Below are 18,319 nucleotides of genomic sequence, written 5' to 3'. Positions count from 1 at the left end.
ATTCTAGTACAGTTAAATAGTTGAAACACACGCACAAACACACTGACCAAAATGTTATTTTGTTGACATTTACATATGTCGCCATTACCAGTAAAACATAATCAAAACCTATTTCTTTCACTTACTTGCTGTGCTGTTTCGTTATTCATTTTCAACCAGGATGTCAAGCAGTGAAGTTTCAGCTCTGTCTGTCCGTGGCCTCTCTTCCTCGGTGCGCACTGTCACTGTGTCCGTTTCCATCTTGTCCAGCTGTGTCTGTAACATTTCACGTAAACCCTGTTTCTTGTCTGCATTGAAGTAGCGGTCCTTGTACCTAGCATCGACACAGTAAAGAGGCTCAGAGAGAATGCCACCGAATCGCTTGTTCACAGCCTCGAGTTCTTTTGCAAGTTTTAACCCCATGGTCTGTGTAGACAGTTTTGTTGAGCAGACGCTTCAATGCCATGACAGGGATTATCACGTCTGCTGCAGACGCAGTTGATTTGATTATTTCTCCAGTCAGTTGTTTCGAATGGCACTAGGGGTGTGTTCATATTTCCAAGTTTCAAACATGTTCTCAAATGCCATTGAAATGGCAGCAGCGGTATGGCAACCAGCACATTCTTGAGCATGCAATACGGCTATCCTCAGTACGAAATCCTCATCGACCCATTGTGCTGTCAGACTCAGCATGCTCATGGGGCTGACATCGCTGGTCCAAATGTCAGTCGTGAAGCTAATAGCAGTGACGTCCATAGCAAGTAGCTCAGAGATGTGCGTTTCAAAAATACTGTGTAACTCCGGTAGGGCAACTTCTGAAAAATAGTGTCTACTTGGTAGTGTGTACCGGGGCTCGAGGAGCTCGACCAGTCGGCGAAAGCCAACATCATCCACGACAGAGAACGGTTGATTGTCAAGGGCAATGAATTCCATAATCTTGGCTTTAATGTATTTCGCCTTTGAGTTGTCTCGCTGTAATTTTCTTACTCTTTAAAATGACTGCTCGACTTCAACTTGTTTAGTTGTTGGAAGTGTGCGCTTAGTATTTTTCTGCTCTTGTTCTGTGTAGCGCTGTATTTTTCGTGGCGTCATTAGGGGGAAAAGTTGACAACAATGCCTTCAACTGAAAGGTGTCTTCCGCATTTAACCCAACCCCTCTAAATCAGAGATGTGCGGGGGGCTGCCTTAATCAACATCCACAGCACCCGAGGAACAGTCAGTTAACCGCTTTGCTCAGGGGCAGAAAAACAGATTTTTACCTTGTCAGCTCAGGGATTCAATCCAGCAACCTTTCAGTTATTGGCCCAATGCTCCAACCACTAGGCTACCTGCCGCCCAATAATGACATTATGTCTTCTATCTACGTTATATAGGTATGCACGTCAGTTTTGACATCGGTTTTGCATATCGGCGTTAAACTAGACATCGGACCGATGCCGATGTTGGCATTTTTAGCTAATATCGGCCGATTCCGATATGCTTACAGATATATTGTGCATCCCTAGTTTTTTTCCTCATCAATCCACACACAATACCCCATAATGACAAAGCAAAAAACAGGTTTTTAGAAAATTTGGAAATATTACATTTACAAAAGTATTCAGACCTTTTACTCAGTACTTTGTTGAAGCACCTTTGGCAGCGATTTCAGCCTTGAGTCTTCTTGGGTATGACGCTACAAGCTTGGCACACCTGTATTTGGGGAGTTTCTCCCATTCTTCTCTGCAGATCCTCTCAAGCTCTGTCAGGTAGGATGGGGAGCGTCGCTGCACAGCTATTTTCAGGACACTTCAGAGATGTTCGATTGGGTTCAAGTCTGGGCTCTGGCTGTACCACTCAAGAACATTCAGAGAGTTGTCCCGAAGCCACTCCTGTGTTGTCTTGGCTGTGTGCCTAGGGTCGTTGTTCTGTTGGAAGGTGAATCTTCACCCCAGTCTGAGGTCCTGAGGGCTCGGAAGCAGGTTTCCATCAAGGATCTCTCTGTACTTTGCTCCGTTCATCATTCCCTCGATCCTGATTAGTCTCAGTCCCTGCTGCTGAAAAACATCCCCACAGCATGATGCTGCCACCGCAATGCTTCACCCTAGGGATAGTGCCAGGTTTCATCCAGATGTGATGCTTGGCATTCAGGCCAAAGACTTCAATCTTGGTTTCAACAGACCAGAGAATCTTGTTTCTCATGGTCTGAGAGCCCTTAAGGTGCCTTTTGGCAAACTCCAAACGGGCCTTCATGTGCCTTTTACTGAGGAGTGGCTTCTGTCTGGCCACTCTACCATAAAGGTCTGATTGGTGGAGTGCTGCAGAGATTATTGTCCTTCTTGAAGGTTCTCCCATCTCCACAGGGGAACTCTGGAAATCTGTCAGAGTGACCTCCTTGACCAAGGCCTTTCTCCCCCGATTGCTTAGTTTGGCCGGGCGGCCAGCTCTAGGAAGACTCTTGATGGTTACAAACTTCTTCCATTTAAGAATGATGGAGGCCACTGTGTTCTTGGGGACCTTCAATGCTGCTGACATTTTTTGGTACCCTTCCCCAGATCTGTGCCGACACCATCTTGTCTCGGAGCACTACGGACAATTCCTTCGACCTCATGGCTTGGTTTTTGCTCTGACATGCATTGTCAACTGTGGGACCTTATAGAGACAGGTGTGTGCCTTTCCAAATCATGTCCAATCAATTGAATTTACTACAGGTGGACTCCAATAAAGTTATAGAAACATCTCAAGGATGATCAATGGTAACAGGATGCACCTGAGCTCAATTTCGTGTCTCATAACAAAAGGTCTGAATACTTATGTAAAAAAAAAATATATCAATTTGCAAAAATGTCTAAAAACCTGTTTCGCTTTGTTATTATGGGGTATTGTGTGTAGATTGATGAGGATTTGTTTTTACTTAATACATTTTAGAATGAGGCTGTAACATATCAAAATGTGGAAAAGGGGAAAGGGTCTGAATACTTTCCAAATGCACTGTATCTGTTTTACCGTTTGGAAATTAAATAAGAATAGAATATGTGGTAACACTTTACTTGACACCCAGCACCATGTCATAATATGTCATAACAGCTGAAATAACTTGTCACAACAATAACATACAATAACGCAATATACAGTACCAGGCAAAAGTTTGGACACACCTAGGCATTCAAGGGTTTTTCTTTATTTTTGCTATTTTCTACATTGTAGAATAATGGTGAAGACAACAAAACTATGAAATAACACATACAGAATCATTTAGTAACCAAAAAAGTGTTAAACAAATCAAAATATATTTTATATTTGAGATTCTTCAAAGTAGCCACCCTTTACCTTGATGACAGCTTTGCACACTCTGGCATTCTCTCAACTAGCTTCACCTGGAAGGCTTTTCCTACAGTCTTGAAGGATTTCCCACATATGCTGAGAACTTGTTGGCTGCTTTTCCTTCACTCTGAGGTCGAACTCATCCCAAACCATCTCAATTGGGTTGATGTCGGGTTATTGTGGAGACCTGGTCATCTGATGCAGCACTACATCACTCTGCTTCTTGGTCAAATAGCCCTTACACAGCCTGGAGTTGTGTTTTGAGTCATTGTCCTGTTGAAAAACAAACTATAGTCCCACTAAGAGCAAACCAGATGGGATGGCATATCGCTACAGAATGCTGTGGTAGCCATACTGGTTAAGTGTGCCTTGAATTCTAAATAAATCACAGACAGTGTCACCAGCAAAGCAACCCCACACCATCACACCTCCTCCTCCATGCTTCACGGTGGGAACCACAAATGCGGAGATCATCCGTTCACCTATTTGTGTCTCACAAAGACACGGTGGTAGGATCCAAAAAGCTCAAATGTGGACTCATCAGACCAAAGAAAGATTTCCACATGTCTAATGTCCATTGTTCGTGTTTCTTGGCCCAAGTAAGTCTCTTCTTCTTATTGTCTATTAGTAGTGGTTTCTTTGCAGCAATTCGATCATGAAGGCCTGATTCACAAAGTTTCCTCTAAACAGTTGAGATGTGTCTGTTACTTGAACTCTGTGAAGCATTTACTTGGGCTGCAATCTGAGGTGCAGTTAACTATAATGAACGTATCCTCTGCAGCAGAGGTAACTCTGGGTCTTCCTTTCCTGTGGCGGTCCTGATCTGAGCCAGTTTCATCATAGCGCTTGATGGTTTTTGCGACTGTACTTGAAGAAATGTTCAAAGTTCTTGACATTTTCCAGATTGACTGACCTTCATGTCTTAAAGTAATGATGGACTGTCATTTCTCTTTGCTTATTTGAGCTGTTGTAGCCATAATATGGACTTGGTCTTTTACCAAATAGGGCTATCTTCTGTATACCACCCCTACCTTGTCAAAACACAACTGATTGGCTCAGACGCATTAAGAAGGAAAGAAATTCCAGCATTTAACTTTTAACAAGACACTCCTGTTAATTGACAACACCCTGTCGTTCTCCACTAACATCAAGGCGGTGACCCGATCCTGTAGGTTCATGCTCTACAACATTCGCAGAGTACGACCCTGCCTCACACAGGAAGCGGCGCAGGTCCTAATCCAGGCACTTGTCATCTCCCGTCTGGATTACTGCAACTCGCTGTTGGCTGGGCTCCCTGCCTGTGCCATTAAACCCCTACAACTCATCCAGAACGCCGCAGCCCGTCTGGTGTTCAACCTTCCCAGGTTCTCTCACATCACCCCGCTCCTCCGCTCTCTCCACTGGCTTCCAGTTGAAGCTCGCATCCGCTACAAGACCATGGTGATTGCCTACGGAGCTGTGAAGGGAACGGCACCTCCATACCTTCAGGCTCTGATCAGGCCCTACACCCAAACAAGGGCACTGCGTTCATCCACCTCTGGCCTGCTGGCCCCCCTACCTCTGAGGAAGCACAGTTCCCGCTCAGCCCAGTCAAAACTGTTCGCTGCTCTGGCACCCCAATGGTGGAACAAGCTCCCTCACGACGCCAGGACAGCGGAGTCAATCACCACCTTCCGGAGACACCTGAAACCCCACCTCTTTAAGGAATACCTAGGATAGGATAAAGTAATCCTTCTAACCCCCCCCCCCCCCCCTTAAAAGATTTAGATGCACTATTGTAAAGTGGTTGTTCCACTGGATATCATAAGGTGAATGCAACAATTTGTAAGTCGCTCTGGATAAGAGCGTCTGCTAAATGACTTAAATGTAAATGTAAATGTAATTGAAATGCATTCCAGTTGACTACCTCATGAAGCTGGTTGAGAGAATGCCAAGAGGGTGCAAAGCTGTCATCAAGGAAAAGGGTGGCTACTTTGAAGAATTTCAAATATATTTTGATTTGTTTAACACTTTTTTGGTTACTACATGATTCCATATGTGTTATTTCATAGTTTTGATGTCTTCACTATTATTCTACAATGTAGAAAATATAAAAAAATTAAGAAAAAACCCTTGAATGAGTAGGTGTGTCACATTTTTGACTGGTACTGTATGTCACAACAGGGGTAAATACATGGGTCATGACAGTGTAATGACCATATTATGACATGATTATGACTGTGTCAAAATGTGTTATGACACTGGGTTTCAACTAAAGTGTTACCGAATAGGTTTCGATCTGAACACCTATACATTAATGTGGATGCTACCATAATTATGGCAATCATTCATGTGGATGCTACCATAATTATGGCTAATCATTCATGTGGATGCTACCTTAATTATGGCTCATCATTCATGTGGATGCTACCATAATTATGGTTAATCATTCATGTGGATGCTACCATAATTATGGCTAATCATTCATGTGGATGCTACCATAATTATGACTAATCATCAATTAATCATGAATAATTATGAGTTAGCATGGTTAGCATGTTTTGGGGGCATGATCTTTGTGCTTCTGTAACTCTCACTCATTGTTATTCACAATTCATTCACAATTATCCATAATCATGGTAGCAAGTGTTCAGAAATGTATTCTATTTTATGTTCAATAAAAGTGACTCCAAAATAACAAATTACATTTACCATTCATTTCTATTGGACACAACATAATCCGAAACACAACCAAACCAAACTGCAAATGCATCCAACAAGTTTGTAGAGTCACAAGCTTGATGTAGTCATGTCGTGCTAGGAATATGGAACCAAATACAACAATTTTGACAAAATGTAATAGACTATATGTGAATTGTTCAAATACTTATGACACTTTCAAATTGGGGGGACTAGATACATAAGGTGCATTTATTTCTAAACGGTAAAACTGAAATTTCTGAAAATACCCTCAAATAAAAGGTGACATTCTGTACTGTCGCCTCATATAAAACATTTGATCTCAAATCCAAAATGCTGGAGTACAGAGCCAAATTAAAAGTTTTAGATTCACTGTCCAAATAAATATATAGGGGAGTGTATGTGGTGTATAGGCATTTCTGTGTTACAACCACTAACCAAAATGATCTGCAAATACTTCAGTAAACTGTGTTTTTTTGGTGTTTTTGGATTATCCCTGATTTTGCAAGAGACAATTTTCTTAACTGAGCTTCTTCTGTGATTCAGTGTTATTCAGTGTGAGGCATAAAGCCTCATCTGTGATTGGTCAACAGTAGGGATGCTTCAATTAAGTGTTTGTTGTCATTCAACGAGAGACAAATCATTTTAATGCAAATTTTTTCACTTCAGAAATACTGCAGAAAACATCTTAGTTAGATGTAAAATTGCACGACTTAGATGTCCTCAGCGAAAACAAACATTTATGACAGATTTCTTGAGTTGTGACTATTTTAAGGAAGTGTATACTGGCTACGGCATGTCAAGATGGACAAACAGTACTATTGACACTTTTTTTATTGTTTTTCAAGCAAAGGTATTTTATTAAGGGAGTAGGCGCCAGCCGACCCGAAACGAGCGGAAGGCAGCAACATGACAGAGCTTGAAGGGGAGAGGATAGGAGGCCAGGGATAGGTTTGGGATGGGGCCATTAAGGCCAAGGGCATTAAAACAAGGGATGGGTGGCAGCCACAAATGCTAAGGGATGAGATCACAGAACCACCTCAGCATGACGCCGCCTCATCACAGAATAATCCTCCCGCCATAAAAAAGACAATCTCCAATCTGAAGAAAATCTCTATTCTCCTGAGCTTGAATCAATGCCAAACTGACACCCCCATCCCTACCCCACCCACAACTATCCTCCCAATCACCATAACTGCAGCAAAATAAAAGTGTAGACCTTCTTCTGATAGACAAAGAACGAAATAGGCTACATGTTGTACAAGAACCATGACAAGTAGCTGTTGATATGCCATTGAAACCCATTCGGATTACTGGTATGGAACATTTAAGGTCATCACCATGAGATAAGCTGGAGTAGCAGACTGGTTTTGGGGTGAGGTGAGGTGGGGTGGTGGGGACAGGCTTTACCTTGCTTAGCAGGATTAAGGCTTTGCTTTAATATAAATTAATAAAACTAATAGGTCTGTAATCCTGTAGAATGCAAACAAAGAGACAAAGGATGGACATATTCAACTAAATATGACCTTAAACACATACCAGAAGCATACCAGTTGAACATCAGACTAAACTGTCTGGATAGAGGGTTCTGACTTAACAAAAAAACATTTAGAAAGTCTATACTGAACAGTTATGTCCTAAAAGGACTACTAACATGGGCTACATATAAGGGAAGCTATGAGGAATTAAACAAAGTCACTTTGGAAAAACATAGGTACGCTATTACGATATTTATTATGCAGTTCATGCATGTTGTAATGTTTTCTATTGCCTGAGTTTTTTTGTATATCTTGTGTTGGATACAGTATAAGCTTTGATTTGTCTTTGATGACAATACCACAACCCCCAGCCCAGTTATGAAATGTGCCATCTTCAAAATGAAAAGAGCATCTGTGATGAATTAAGGCTGTCCCCGACTCGATTGGTCAATAAAAAAATTAAAAAACAATAATAATAATAATAATATATAGACGCACCCTATGTTTTGAATAAAAACAACTGTATGTAGGCTACTGAGCTTCACTGATGGTTTAAGCACTGTGATTAAAAATGAAGATTCAAATGACTCAAGAGAGAGCCAGAAATCAATATAGCCTTTCCAGAAAAAAAACCTGTTCCTGACCCTCCTTCTCCCACTGGCCTTTGCAGATTCTTCCGTTATGCCCCTAAAGTTGCCGGTAATAGACTACACCAGTGATCGGCAACCTTTTCCATTTGGAGTGCCAATTTATTGTACCATGCCAGTTATGATTTTCATATGCACATTTTCGTTAAACCGTTTTAGTTCATTTATAATAAAGTCTTCATATCTCAAAATCAATGTCATGTGGTCAATCAAAATTCTATCTGTCACGTCCTGATCAGTATAAGGGGGTATTTGTTATTGTAGTTTGGTCAGGACGTGGCAGGGGGTGTTTGTTTAGAGTGTTTCGGGGTTTGTTGGGCTATGTTCTGTTTTAAGAGGGGTGTTTGTTTAGAGTGTTTCAGGGTTTGTTGGGTTATATACTTGTTAGTCTATTTCTATGTTAGTTCTAGTATGTCTATTTCTATGTGGTGTTTGTTGGGTTGACCTTCAATTGGAAGCAGCTGCTCCTAGTTGCTTCTAATTGAAGGTCTATTTAAGAGGGGTGTTTTTTCTATGGGATTTTGGGGGTAGTTGTTTCTTGTTTAGCTGTGTGCCTGACAAGACTGTTATCGTCGTTGTTTTGTATACGTGTGTTTTGTTTCGGTTTTCCTTCTTTCTGCCTATTAAAAAAGATGAGTATACACATTCCCGCTGCGTTTTGGTCTAATCCTTACGACACCCGTGACACTATCTAAATGAAAATGATACAAATCTAAAAGTAACTTCTACTGCCATTGCCAATATGTAAAAATAGCCTACATAAAGCCAACAAATAAAAACATTGCAGCCTGCAGGTAGAAAATATCCTGATAAAATAAATATCCTATAAATCACATTGGCTACGCATGGCCTGTCTGCAAAGAACTTGTAACATTGTATCAACTTTCAACTTGGTCAGGCTGAAGCTTGCTAGCAAACTTGCAACATTGTATAAAATATTCTGGGCCCTCAGAAGACAGTAGGCTATTTACGCAAGGAATAAGAAGTAATCAGGTGGGCCTTTTGTATGACGCTTCCACCGGATCAGAGCATGACATTTTCCCCCTTTTCATGCTGAGTCGTTATCTAAAGAGAGAGAGCTGGAAATATCTTTCAAATAGGCTACTTTGAGGAACTATTGTCATTCTCAATGGATGTAAAAACAGACTTTGTTTACTTGCTGTTTGAGGTCGAAGCAAAAATAACTTTGAGAAGCTCCACAGTGGTGGTGAGTTATGACAATCAGAAATAGTATCAGATCCCCAAATGAGTACATTTATAGGCCTACATTTGCGCGCAGGCCAGGTAAACTAGGCCTACTTCTATGCGTAATCAGGTGCGTGTCCTTACTCAAGATTGACAGGAGCGCTCCAAACAAAAGACAATGAATAAATGGACAACTCATAAATAGAACGAAATAAACCAAAACTTGTAAAAGTGTAGCCTAGGTTGTGCACTGCTAACGTGTCCACACCTACAATCACTACTGGTGATACTGTTGTGCCATCTATGTGTCGTCCACAATGGATTAATCCACCCAGAGTGAATGGCACAGGTGTCTCGTGTGCCATATAAAAAAAGCTATGTGTAGATAGATGAGGGGGAAAAACAATTTCATCAATTTTAGAATAAGGCTGTAACGTAACAAAATGTGGAAGAAGTCAAGGGGTCTGAATACTTTCCGAATGCACTGTATATATTTGTGAGTGCTCGACTAAAAAAATCTTGGTCGACCAACATCCTATCGACCAAACAATTGACTAGTTGTCACGAGTGTCGTAGGGTGTAGACCAAAACGCAGCGGGAAAATGTATACTCATCTTCTTTTTATTGGTGAAGAAGGAAAACACAAACAACGTATACAAAAAACAAACGAACTGGACAGTCTCGTCAGGCACACAGCTAAACAAGAAACAATCTCCCACAAAATCCCATGCCAAACACATACCTATTTATAGGACCTTCAATCAGAGGCAACGATAGACAGCTGTCTCCAACTGAAGGCCCCAACACCAATTAACTAAACATAGGAATACAAACGACTAGACTGAACATAGAACTAAACTAACATTGAACAATAACCCAAAAACCCCGGAATACATAAATCAAATACCCCTCTACATACACAACCACCCCGAACCATATAAACCAAATACCCCCTCTACATGAACACATACACAAACACACCCTGAACCACATAAAACAAATACCCCCTGCCACGTCCTGACCAAACTATAAGAACAAATAACCCCTTTACTGGTCAGGACATGACACTAGTCGGCTAAACTGGGGCAGCCCTAGTGGTATGCTTGTCTTTTTCACCCTTGTGCAGCGCTGACGAAAACATGTATCACAAACCAGTCACTCTCCTCTCCTCCACACTGATAAGGTGTCTCTATTTATTCAGAGAGGATGAGATAAACCCTGAATGAGGCATTGTGGGGAAGAGAGAGAGAGAGAGAGAGAGAGAGAGAGAGAAAGAAGGAAAAAGAGAGACCTGGTTTTAGGTTGCCTCACCGTGTGTGTCCTTATGAGCAGATGGCCCTTATTGAAAACTCAGCCTTGCTCTTTGAGGAGTTCGGGGGCTCCCCCCCCCCCCCCCGGCCATCCTTCCTGCTTACCCCCGAGCGGTGTACCCCCCCACTCGGACTAATCCATTTCCACCATGAGAACATTTGTTTAATGTAATTTAATGGGGATAATCCCCAGTAGATGGAGCATCCCATGTACAGTAGGTCTGTACGTGATGGATGGGTCGGCAAGGATGGATGTGGGACTGGGGAATAAAATGACGATTTAGATAGACAACATGGCTGTACAGTGAGCGATCCAAGCAGCGCAGAGTGCCGGGGCCAGGGACCGAGAGACACGAACTGACAGCACTACTCAGGAGATTCAAGGATAACATGAATGGGGCTACTGTCTACATCAGGGATGGGCAACTTTGATGGGGGTTGGGGCCACAAAAAAATGGAACTCATCATGAGGGGCCGCAGTGGCTGCGTACCCACATTCATACCTTGTGAGCAGAACACTTTAGCGAGCCCCCTCGTTACAGCAAATATATATATATATATATATATATATATATATGTTTTATTGCAAATTTGCTGCAATTCTACACATTTTGCCATTGGGTGGAGAGAAGATTTTGCAATTTTATAACACATTTCATGCAATTCTACTTCTTTTGCCATGGGGCAGAGAGAAAAAATGTGCCTTTTACAGCTAACTTCCTGCAATTCTACACATTTTGCCATAGGGTGTAGGCAAATGTTCGTCATTTTTAATATGATAACAGACAATCAATGGGCCCCACGCCGGTCGGTAATTTGACCATGCTGACTACATGTTTAGATTCTGTCTTCACATTACTGCGAGAAAGCGAGGCGCAGAAAACAGCCCAGTAAAAGTGGTAATGTTTCCATAACCAAAGCATAGTTTATTACATATGAAAAACGAATGAAGCCTGTGAAAGTTGGTGGTCAAGGATCTAGGAAGATGCCAGTTTACAGAGAACCGTTAATGAATTAATAGTGCATGGATCACTTTGTGCAAAATACCGGTAAGGAAATATACTGTAGGTTGGACTGTATCTCGACTCATACAAGTGACATGGGCGGGTTCAGCACTGTACAGTAGCACATCATACAACTATACTAAGTGAATAGAAATCCCATTACGTGTTTAAACTGCAAATACTGAAGTCTATGCTCAAACCTAACTCAGGTTCACCGATAAATCATTATTTCCATACAGTTGCATCACTTCATAATGCTGGAGGACAAACGGGTAGATTTACAAATCAATTACTTCCAATCAATCACTAAGTAGCAGGTATCGATCAATATGTTCATTTATGGTCGAACTTTTATTTGTTGGTGTCAATACAAATGTGAAAAACATGCGTTTCTGTCCCTGGTGTCATGGCTGTTGTACAACGGATCTGTTAAAGGAAGTAATACATACACTACTAGCATCGCGCTAGGAAATTCATCAGATCTTTACGCACAAACATAATTACACAGGGAGGTATATTCTAACCGACCCGCATTTGCTTGTACATGTGCATAATAAATAGACAGAACAGAACAGACTGAACGTGGCTATAAAGGTAGATCACCAATCACGTAAACTCACCTTGGAAGAACAGTAGTTGCCTGAAACTAACACGAGATGTCCAGATTTCAAAGTCCCCCTAAAAATGTAAAATAAGTCCCCAAGCAAAATGCATGTAAAGTTCACATTTTATCTTCCCGAGAGCGCGGAGAGTTAGAGAAAGGCACTGTTCAGTAGAAAATACAAGGGGGCACTGGTTGACAATTCCTGCTGAAAGACGACACGGATAACTCAACAAGAGTCCGGGACTTTCTCCACGCCCAGGTACGGGATCACATGGTGATCCCAGGTGTGATTCTTCTCGAGCTATGGCTCAGTTGGCAAGGGACACACCTGTGAGATCCGCTCACATCCGCCTCCGGTGACATTGCGTTTGAGAACCAGGAAATTAGAGGCGAGTGGAAAATGCGCAGGGAGGTAGAACGCAAAATCGACCGGGAAAAGAGAGGGAATATTCTCCTCCCCCTTTCAAAACGCAAAAGACCGTTTGGCCTGTAGATCACAGACTGCCAGGCAATGGTTACAAAATAGCAATAAAAACGAAGGAGCAAGTAGTATAATGTGCTCTTCCGTCGCCACCAGCTTGGAATGATTTGGAATGGAAGGGATTGGAATAGCTCGTGCATGCGAGTTCACGTTCAGTATGCCAAAACAGTCCCTTCTCGGCTGCTATTTCATGCAAATCTTAAAGTGTTTTTTATTTTTAATCCATTGCAGATTAATGTCTAAAAGGATTTGGGCCGTTCCATTTCTCGGGTGGAATAAAATCTATTCTGAAACCAATCAAACATTCAAACCATCCAAAAGCATTTGTTTGTCCAAACTTGTCTCTGCATGGTAGGGACCATGGTTGATAGTGATAGCTGCATCATGATGCCATAACAACTCGATGTCTTTGAGATGGAGATTATGATAAATAAGGGGATTATGACTCTGACAGCACTTTCTTCAATCACATATATTTATTAGGCTACATTATTGTTAGGCTACATCAACGTCTAGTTTTTATTTATATTTGTTTGCGTCGTGAACTAACGTGAATTTAATGTGAAATCAACAAAAATTGTCACCATGTTATTGGATTTAGGTTAAACGTTGGGTGAAAACAAGTCGAAATTCCCTTACGTTGATTTCTTTTTGTAAATCGAATCAGATTTCCGTCGTCATATAATTAAACAAATATAATATTATGTGGAAACAACGTTGATTCAACAAGTTTTTGCCCAGTGGGTTAGTTCACTAAAGGCTTCTTGTGTAGTCGAGCTGTCTATGCGCAGCTTGAAGGTAATGAAATTGTCAGACAGTGTTTAGATAACTTAATTGATTGTAGAACCCATATGATGAATGAGTAAACCATTTGTTATTCTTATGTTTTATTGACTCCATCAAGCCTAGGGCTACCTGTGTATAATGAAATAGTCAAGCCAGTGCAGTTACTAGCAGTGGCCGAATTGTCTTTTCACCATTAAAGGTAAGGTTGCATCAAGCACAGTTGTACATTAGAAAACCTTGAAGAAACTATCAGGCTTCCTCACCTTTCCAAACGCACCTCTCCTGCATACTGCCACATTCCAGTCAGGGGCTAAAAGCATGCGAGACTGAACCCAGATCAGTGTAGTCAACCCACCATCACCATGAACATCTTCCATTGAATAGTTTGTATTCTTGCCTTGGAGCATCATCCCACACTGCAGTTTGGTACATAGAGAAATAATAGTTTTGTGGCCCTGTCATAGGCTACATCCCAAATGGCGCCCTATCCATATATAGTGCACGACATTTGACCAGAGCCCTATGAGCCCTAGTCAAAAGTAGTGCACTATATAGAGAATATGATGCTATTTGGGATGCAGAAAACTCCTTGTTGTGTCTGGGTGTGTGTCAGTTTTGTGAGTGATTTATGGCCATGCAAATGAGTCTGTCTGTCTGGGGGAGCGACGTGTTGTCTTTGCCCGATGGGCCCTGAGGGACTATGGAATTGAGGGGGAATGAGTCAGCCCCTTACTGCTGACACAGCCAGAAGAGTGGCAGAGATGCAGCAGAGAGACAGAGCGAGATGGGGGAGATGGCCTTCACAAGTCTTCCCATTGACTGATGAGATCAAGGAGAATCTAGGCCATGCCAGACAAGTGTCAGGTAAACAGACACAGAGAGATAGAGCGAGGGAGACAAACAGAACACTACTCGCAGAGCAGAAACTGAACACTCAGGAAACACCGCTAAGAGAGTGAGTGTAGAGAGCAAACCAAGCAGAGCGAGAGATCTGCTATCTATGTGGTGCTTGACTTTACAACGTTTGACCTGTTTGTCTAAGGGTTCAGGAATAACGTGTCTTGGAAGTAGGCTATATGACCAGACCAAGGGCAGCGCTCACACACTGAGAGGTCCTGACGACCAGGCTGAATTCATTCACAATTGGAATAGAGAAACTGTTCATGTGAATAGGATCAACCATTAAATAAGGAATAAGTTGTCTGTTGCCTGTATGATGATAGTGTTCATGTGTAATTCATGTGTAACAAATGACAGTCAGACCTTTTACTCATGCAGAGGAGTGAAAGGGGATCGCGGCGCTCGATATCTTGACATTAAAATCTGTGTGCTCAGTCATTTACCCGAGGAGAAATTATTCTATTCACACAATGTTAGTAATGAAGTCAGTGCGTTCATCCTCTCTCCTTGAGTGTTCAGACAAGGTCTAACCAAGACTTGTAGGTCAGTAGCATACTTCAGAACCGGTTTTTCAAATGGATAGAGTGCACTCTGCTGGTTCCTTATTGCAGTGCATGTGTTCAAGTGACCGTGTAATCTCACATATTGATGCTGTACTTTATGAGGTGGGTGGGACTCCATGTGGTGGGAGGGTTGTGTTTTTTTTTCAGAAATAGATATTTGATTTGTCAGTGCTTCTGTTATAATGTATGTATGGTTTGCGAAATCGTCATAACAGTGCATATTTAATAACTACGTGACCAATATTGATATCGCTACGTAGTGTTGCTATGTGTACCTCCAAATATATCCAACATTGCTATGCAATAGTATCAGCGTGCAAGGAACACATGCACTATTGTACCAGTGTCTGAAGGTTGCCAGATGTAGCATCTCTGGGAGGGAGTTCAGAAGACAGGAGACATAGGGATAACAGATGGGGAGGTTACTCGCAGACACAAGTTGTCACGGGGGGTGAGGCAAGGTGTGAAAACTCACTGGAGAGTCAGACGAAGGTTATTTAAAAGAGCATGAGAAGGAGCAGTTTGGTTGAGTTTCAAACCCCACTCTATATAGTGCACTATACAGGGAATAGTGTGGCATTTGGAATGCATCCTTCGATTTGAATAGCTGCCTGACCTAGCAGAGCACAGCGCTGTCTGCCAATATGACTTATTACAGTGGAAGTCTGTGAGGGCTGGGGATGTTTGAGCGACCTTAGCCTCGTCGAGAACCAGGATATGGCTACGCGAGATTAGAGCAACCTAACTTTACTATGTGCAGACTTGAGGCCTGGCTGGGTGTCTGTACTGTAAAGTATAGTGTAACATGGAGACATCCGTTTCAGCATAGGGGGGAGAGAGAGAGAGAGAGAGAGAGAGGAGAAAAAGATAGACTGGCGCACTTCGGACTCAGTCGAAGCAAAACCACCACATGCTGGGAATAGCAGGGTGGCAGCCGTGTGTGGGTTGGACTGGCTTGTGTGGGGAACAGTTTGAGTATGTGCGTGTTTCAGTATACTTAGTGTTTATATGAGTGTAATTATATGTTTAGAAGCGCTTGCATTGGTAAAGACCTGTGTATGCTTTCGTGCCTGGCTTGCATGTGTTACAGCTTGCCTTTGAGCTCATGATAGGTGGAGCTGTGTGGAGGTGATACTACAAAACCCATTGAGTGATATTATTCTCCATCATATCAGATCTCAGATCTCCAATGCACTGGCTGAGCTAGCAGGCTTTCGTTTCAGGGAAGAGTAATGTCAGCAGGTTGTTTTGCTCTACTACAGGATCTAATCACAGTTTGCCCGGCTCAGCCTGTGTGGGGGGGGGGGCTGTACAGTTCTGGTGACTTTTTAAAAGGACATTCTACTCCGAAATGAAAATAAAAATACACTCTGCTGCTACTCTCCCTTCACTCTGCTATTGCTTTACCCCCAGGGGTGTCAAACTCATTTTGCCCCATGGGCCCCATTCAGTCTCCACCGAGGTCCGGAGGGCTGCAGTTAAAATGGATTATATTTCCTTGCCATCAAAAATAAGCAAAAACTAGTCCCCTAACCATCGCTTTTGGCATTTTCGATGCTCCCAGACTGTGTAGCTTTCGTTTCGATAACTGCTAGCTAGCTAGACAGCGAAAAGAGAGTATAAATGTAGGTGCATTATAATTTCTACCGTGTTTCCATTTGGTTTTAGTCATTTCAATGTCGGTTGAGATCATTTTTTCCCAGAAAAAAAAAAGAAATCAACAAATGAAATGATATTTTTGTAGTGGATTAAGCATCTGTGGAAACACGCCACACACATGCACAAAAACAGAGAGAGAGACACAGACACACACACATCTCATTATGCCCTTTGATACTGATTAATCACTGATCAGTGATGTAAGAAAGCTGAGTGAGTGTTTTGGTGGACTGAAGTTTGAGAGTGTCTGATTAGAGACTAGGGCTGTGGTTGAGAGGGTCTAAGCTGGATCAGCTTGGTTGGCACACACCAGTCTTGTATTTCCCAGACAAAAATGCAAACTTAACCTAGTAGGAGCTGCTCCACGTAACATAAGCTAATCCTTATCCTGGATCCTGACCTGAGGATGACATTGATTTAAAAACTGCGATATATTATACTAAACTATGAAAAAAGGGAGAATGCCAGCAGGTTTAAGACCATGGACGCCACTGGGCAATATTGAAAGGCAGGGTATTATGTAGGCCGCCCAGCAGCCCATGTTGAATCAGTGCCATAGCCATCTGCCATACTCTATTTTCATCCCACAGCCCACTGGTGGTGGAACAGCCTGAGCCAAAAGGGACTTCTATGGTTACAGAGCCCTTTGCTCTGCTCTGCATTCATAACCAAACGCATCTTTGTTCAACAGGTCCAATCTCAGCCTCTGGGATGGCGAGTGGACCAGATCTCATCTATAATTATGTACCGTGTGCTTACTATCTTTGAGTGGATGGATGTTAAGCCAGTAAGATTCTTGATTGGGTTGTAAGAGAACAGTAATCAAGGCACCTCAAGAGTATCAATGCGGATTATCACCACCACTGACCACCACCATTATCAAATGTCCACAACTAGCACACAAGGGTGGCACACAAGCCTGGTTTGAGAGATTGTCTGGCTGGCAAAGTGAACAGCACTCTTCTCATATTTTCCTGTGTTGTACAGTAGTAATAGCCAGGTTGTAGTGTGATGATGAATATGGGTTGCCATGCCAGGCTCATAATGAAACAGAAGCTGACAGGATTCATTTGAGATTATGTGGCCTGGACACAGTGTAATCCCCTTATCTACATACTTACCTGTCCTGTACCTGACGGTGATCCTGCCACTGTGGGGCTCATTGGCCTGTCTGTCTCTGTCTGGTAGGAGACAATATTCAGGTGTCAGCAGCAAAGAACAGGTAGCAAAGCACAGGCAGCCCGGGACAGGCAGCACAGGACAGGACAGGACGCCTTCTAATAGTGACTCTCCAAAGGAAATTAGGGTTTATATTATTATCTGGTATTGCATTGACATATAGCTGTCACGTCCTGACCAGTATAAGGGGTTATTTGTCATTGTAGTTTGGTCAGGGCGTGGCAGGGGTGTGTTTGTTTTGTGTTGTCGGGGTTTTGGGGTTTTCTTCTATGTTTTGTATTTCTATGGTTTTTCTATGTTGTATATTTCTTTGTGTTGGCCTGGTATGGCTCTCAATCAGGAACAGCTGTACATCGTTGTTGCTGATTGGAAGTCATACTTAGGTAGCCATTTTTCACCTGTCGTTTGTGGGAAGTTGTTTTTGCATTGCTGTGTGTGGCCTGCAAGACTGTTTGTCATTCGTTAGTTTTCTTGTTTTGTTACGTGTCTCAAATAAAAGTTAAATATGAGCACTCAACCCGCTGCGCCTTGGTCTACTCCGTACGACACCCGTTACAGAACT

At 42.3% G+C, this 18,319-nt stretch overlaps 1 protein-coding gene across 1 annotated transcript in view; it reads right to left on the bottom strand.

The window, feature by feature from the left end:
- The window catches only part of plxnb2b (plexin b2b), a 182,130-nt gene extending 169,433 nt beyond the window's left edge, over nt 1-12,697 (bottom strand). Inside the window, exon 1 of the mRNA XM_014124476.3 lies at nt 12,206-12,697. The gene's annotated coding sequence lies outside the window, so the exon portion shown is untranslated. The remainder of the gene's footprint in view (nt 1-12,205) is intronic.
- Between the last annotated feature and the right edge of the window lie 5,622 nt (nt 12,698-18,319).

Source organism: Salmo salar, chromosome 10 (genome assembly GCF_965601325.2).
Source record: "Salmo salar chromosome 10, fSalSal1, whole genome shotgun sequence".
NCBI classification, from domain to species: Eukaryota; Metazoa; Chordata; class Actinopteri; order Salmoniformes; family Salmonidae; genus Salmo; species Salmo salar.
The sequence above is the reverse complement of the archived record's forward strand: the minus strand, read 5'-3'. Positions and strand labels throughout refer to the sequence as shown.